Source organism: Ziziphus jujuba, chromosome 5, assembly GCF_031755915.1.
Source record: "Ziziphus jujuba cultivar Dongzao chromosome 5, ASM3175591v1".
Taxonomy (NCBI): Eukaryota; Viridiplantae; Streptophyta; class Magnoliopsida; order Rosales; family Rhamnaceae; genus Ziziphus; species Ziziphus jujuba.
The window spans coordinates 5,410,315-5,416,051 of NC_083383.1; the positions used below are offsets into that span (position 1 = coordinate 5,410,315).

General features: G+C 34.7%; 1 pseudogene; it reads left to right on the forward strand.

Annotated features, from left to right (window-relative positions):
* Positions 1 to 334: 334 nt before the first annotated feature.
* LOC125420127 (NAD(P)H-quinone oxidoreductase subunit 2 A, chloroplastic-like) lies at positions 335 to 1,379 on the forward strand (annotated as a pseudogene).
* Positions 1,380 to 5,737: the final 4,358 nt, after the last annotated feature.

Sequence of the window (5,737 nt, forward strand, 5' to 3'; positions counted from 1 at the left end):
TTGATTTGATTAAGAAAATACTTGTGAGATTAATTATCTCTTTGTTCTTTGAGAACACCTAAAACAACATTAGAGAATTAGTTGTTTTAGCTTGACTTATCAATAGGTTTTCCATCCCCTATTGTGGCGTCTACATTATACCAAGGTTTTTAACCACAGGTTGGTTAGGGGTTGAGGTCCATTCCATTAGAACTTGAACTTAATTGAGATCCGGGCTAATATAATACGGGTTTAGGAGCAGGTCGTCCTAGGTTCGTATCACTATCCCTACTCGGACCAAGACCTAACTTTTACCTATTCAAATAACAATTAAGGTGAAGCAGGGTCAGGAACAATGAATCTCTTTATCATAAAGAGATTCATTTTTCAAGTTCGTTATTATGGGTAGTTCTTACAAGGGATCGGACTAATGACGTATACAATACTTGAATTCTCAATGTAGATGCTACATACTTGGTTCTCATCCTTCAAAGGCTACGAGTGTAATAGGAGTATCCGTTGGCAAAAGGATCACCCTAAGATGAATTCTTCTTTTTTTATCACTTAGGAGTTGTGCGAGATGAAAGTCTCATGCACGGTTTTGAATGAGAGAAAGAAGTGAGGAATCCTCTTTTCGACTCTGACTCTTGCACTCTTGTTGTTGCTTTTCTTTCTGTTACTTCGAAAGTAGCTGCTTCTGCTTCAGCCACTTAAATTTTTGATATTCCTTTTTATTTCTCATCAAACGAATGGCATCTTCTTTTGGAAATCCTAGCTATTCTTAGCATGATATTAGGGAATCTCATTGCTATTACTCAAACAAGCATGAAGCGTATGTTTACATATTTGTCCATAGGTTAAATTGGATATGTAATTATTGGAATAATTGTTGGAGACTCAAATGGTGGATATACAAGCATGATAACTTATATGCTATTTTATATCTCCATGACTCTAAGAACTTTTGCTTATAGTGTATCATTTGGTCTACGTACCGAAACTGATAACATTCAAGATTATGCAGGATTATACATGAAAGATCCTTTTTTGGCTCTCTCTTTAGCCCTATGTCTCTTATCCTTAGGACGTCTTCCCCCACTAGTAGGTTTTTTGGGAAAACTTCATTTATTTTGGTGTGGATGGCAGGCAGGCCTATATTTCTTGGTTTCAATAGATCTCCTTACGAGCATTGTTTCTATCTACTATTATCTAAAAATAATCAAGTTATTAATGAGTGGAGGAACCAAGAAATAACTCCTCACGTGCAAAATTATAGAAGATCCTCTTTAAGATCAAACAATTCCACCGACTTAAGTATGATTGTATGTGTGATAGCATCTACTATACCAGGAATATCAATGAACCCATTTATTGAAATTGCTCAGGATACCCTATTTTAGCTTCTAGAATCTATTTTTTAGTTCAAGATCCCTCTTACCTGGAATCAAAGAATTAGTAGTTACGCCCAAAATGGGAATGGGCTACGATTATGAACTTATAATCTATAATCTGATGATCTAGTCGATTCCATGATTATAACTTCATTCCATACCGGACCAGACCGCAATAGGGTTATACACATTCTAATTATGAGAAGGGGTTATTCGAACGTGTCTAAATAGATACTAAGTTTACATATGGATCCTTACATCGTTACATTCCATTTAGGATTAGGAATAGGCATAATCGGACCTGCTTTTTACATATCTCTCGTTATTTGGGACCTTATTCACCTCACCTCTTTGGGCTTCTATTGAATTAAGAAATAAGTTTGATTGTCCATCTTTTTGATATAATATGTAAATATAAGACAAGGCACCCTCTGGATAATTCAAATCGAAGCAATTGGATGTCCGATTCGGGCCTATATGACATGACCGATCAATAGAAATACTCTAACACTCCACATTGTCATATATTCCATACATCACCCTCAAGAGATATCATATTCATGGAATACGATTCACTTTCAAGATGGCTTGGTGGTGAAATGGTAGACATGCGAGACTCAAAATCTCACACTAAAGAGCGTGGAAGTTTGAGTCTTCTTCAAGGAATAATATTGAATATTGAGAATGCTCAGTGAATTGGAATAAGTTCGGTAGCGGATCATGAAATCTTGGTGATCTTCTCTATCTAATGAATGGGGAGTCCGCTTTGAAATCATCTGTCCAGCACCCACCCCACCACCCGAGTATATTCTTTAACAGGAATCACACAAGGATAGATTGATACAATAGAAACCTCTGGTAAAATGCCCCCCCGTAACCAAGTAGATAAAGTACATTACATAGTCTGTTTTAGGGATTGGCAACTTACCCATTTAGTGACTTTGGTGCTGGACATTCCCAAAATGGATACTACCCAGTCGGTGAATTCAATAATAGATGCCTGTTGGCATTCCAACCTTCCTTCTCCTTTCAGGGCCTATCCGAAAGAGAATCCAGTACTTATTTGATACGAACCTAGGATGACCTGCTTCTAAACCCATACTATATTAGCCCGAATCTAATTATGTTCAAGTTCTAATGGTCACCTTGACCCCTAACCAACCTTTGATTAGAAACCTTGGTATATAATAAGGACGCTATAATAGGTGATGGAAATCCTATTGATAATTCAAAACTAAAACACTCATTTACTAATGGTGTTTTAGGTGTTCAAAGAGAACAAAGAGAATCCAATCTCATAAATAATTTTTTGTAAAAAAAACAAGCTTAATTATTATTGAAAAATATACCTTTAAATTGGCTACTAAGTCAGAAATAAAACCCTAAAATTCTAGGGCAAAATTCGGCCAACATTAGGAAACCAAGGTGTTTGGCCAAAAATTGCATACTTTCCTAATCTAAATTGGATTAATTAATTCCTTTGTTTTTGAATTGGGAATTAATTAATTTACAATGAAAATATTAAAATAATAACTTTCCTAAACTTATTTTTCCAGTAAATAAATAAATAATACCTAAAAAGTAATGGTAATTTCCTAAAACAAAAAGTAGAATTAAATTAGGAAACTAAAATACCAACTTTTTAACTAAGTTGACTTTGACCAATCTTTGACCAATTTGAGCTCCAAATCAGCTTCAATATGCTTTTGAGGATACCAAATAAGCTTATCATGGAGTCCCACACGTTTCCCTTGCTTGAAAGAAAGAGAAAAAACCAACTCAACAAAATACAGTAAAGTCAGCAAGAAAACAGCAAAAACTCAGCCAAATTTGATGATGTGCGGACAGCCCCTTTTTGGATGGTTTTGAAGCTGCCTTGACTTGATTTCATATCCTCTTAGACATATGTATTGAATCCATGAAGCATTGGAACCATTTCATGCTGCCCAGATGCCTTAAATGTATCAAAACTGCTACCTGGGCCCGTATTGGCTTCCACCACTTGTATGCTCAAAACAGGTCTTGGCTCTTCAGGTATGGACAAACCCTCTTGAGAATGAATTACTCCATGGATAAAAGCAGAAATATTTTCCCTAAACCTCTTAGCTTGAGCTCTAGTGATCGGTCTGGTCTTCATCTGTATTGGGTCGGTACCCTAACGGGTTGTCGGTTATGCGAGCTTGGGTGGATTCTCATCATTCCCCTCCTCTTGAAAAGGATTTGCCCTCAAATTAAAGTCATCACTTGCAGTAAAAGGAGACAAACCAGCAACATTGAATGTAACACTTTCAGAGTATCACTTCTTTTTCGAATTTGATAAATGTTGGTTGGTTGTATATTTCATTATAGTTCTATGATTCAGAGTATCATTTCCTATTTGATCCCTTTGAATTCCATATTCGAAGTTGCGATCAGATCTATTCATTAAAAAGAATTGATTCAATACATTTCTTATGTATCCGTAGGTGCTCTATTGGATTTGAATCAGATTTCGGATCAATCTATATTGATTAACTACCTCCATTATTTTGTTACTCACAAATACCACTATTTTTGGTTTTGTATCTTCCAAATCATTCCCGTAGGAAGTTCGGACCCATTTTTTCTAATCCTTCGATAAAAAAAATTCATTTTCTTCATAAAAAATAGGAGGTAGTACCAATAAAGATTTCTTTTTCGATTCATCCCAAGAGTTGAATACCTCATTCATTTTGATCCAATCTATCTCTGTTCGTTTCGTTTGAAGAAAGGAAGGATCCCAAAGAATCAATCTTTCTTTTAGTTGTTGAATTTCTCTTTGATTGATCAATGTGTGATATTCTGAATCCTCATTACTAGTGGAATCGAAATGATCTATGGCTAGAATTCGTTATTTGAACAAAACTAGATCTTGTGGAATCATATTGAATATTTGACGATACATTCTGTACCTTGCTAAAAAACTAATCCTTGTTTACAATCCACACATCGTCTAACCAAATCCAATTCTCTCTTGATATGCTCCCGAAAAAATCTGATTCGTTCGTATTCTTCCCCCAACTAAAGAAGAGATCTTGGCGGAATTGCCATATATCAAATGATATTGAGCATGTTTCCCATCTCTTCTCGAGAAACAAGTGGGCTATTTCTTTGCAAACAATTCCCAATCATGGTCCTCATGGATCGAATCATCCATATAATATACAAAAAGAAAACTCTAGATATTTGATATCTTTCTTTTTGAATGAGATCTCAATTCCAGCGTGGTTTCATTAGATATCTTACAACTAGAATCCCTCTTTTTTCTAACCTAATTCCTCCACCACCGTGAACCCCAGTTAGATTCAGGTATCATAAACTTTTTAGTTACTGGGAGAGCCCAAGTACTCTCTTTCAGATCCAGGAAATAGCTCTCGGAGATCTTTTTTCCTTTTGGAAGATACAAAAGTGAAACAATCAACCTATTGATATTGGAAGACCCAAAAGATTCTTCCAATGTATCATTTTTAGGTCCAATGAAATTCCTAGGTATAGAAAGAAGCCTCATCAAATAGAGATTTGTTCTTTCGACCATCTTTCGGTTGTTCAGATGATATATAAGGACCGCTACTACAAATAGTACTACATCCTTGATCGTGAAATATTTATTGCTTGTTGAACCATGTAAATGTGAATTGCATGAAAGTAGGATACTCCAAATTCGAGAGTCCAAGAGTTTTATCAAATGTTCTTGATGGAAAAAAAATGTGAATGAAAGATCCTACTGAATTGAATTGGGTCCATGAATCTAAGAAATAGTGAGAATTCTTGATGTCTCTCAATATCTTTTTTAATTCGAAAATCCAGGATTTAAATTGATGTCCTTTCATTGAGTCCTCCTAAATTGCATTGATTTATCCTAAAGATTTCATTTGAATTGGAATTTGGTTATTCACCATGTACAAGGATCCCTGCTAAGCATCCATTGCTGAATGGTTAAAGCACCCAAATCATAATTGGCAAAATCATAGGTTCAATTCCTACTGAATGGCTGAAATTCTCACTCCTTTCCTAATCTAATTTGGATTAATTAATTTCTTTATTTTGAATTAGAAATTAATTAATTTACAATTAAAATAATAAAATAATAAATTTACTAAACTTATTTCTCCAGAAAATAAACAAATAAAAACTAAAAAGTAATGGTAATTTCCTAAAACAAAAAGTAGAAACAAATTAGGAAACTAAAATACTAGCTTTTTGACTAAGTTGACTTTGACCAATCTTTGACCACTTTGAGCTCTAAATCAGCTTCTATATGCTTTTTAGGATGCCAAATAAGCTTATTATAAAGTTTCACATGTTTCCATTGCTTGGAAGAAAAAGAAAAAGCCAACTCAGCACAATAT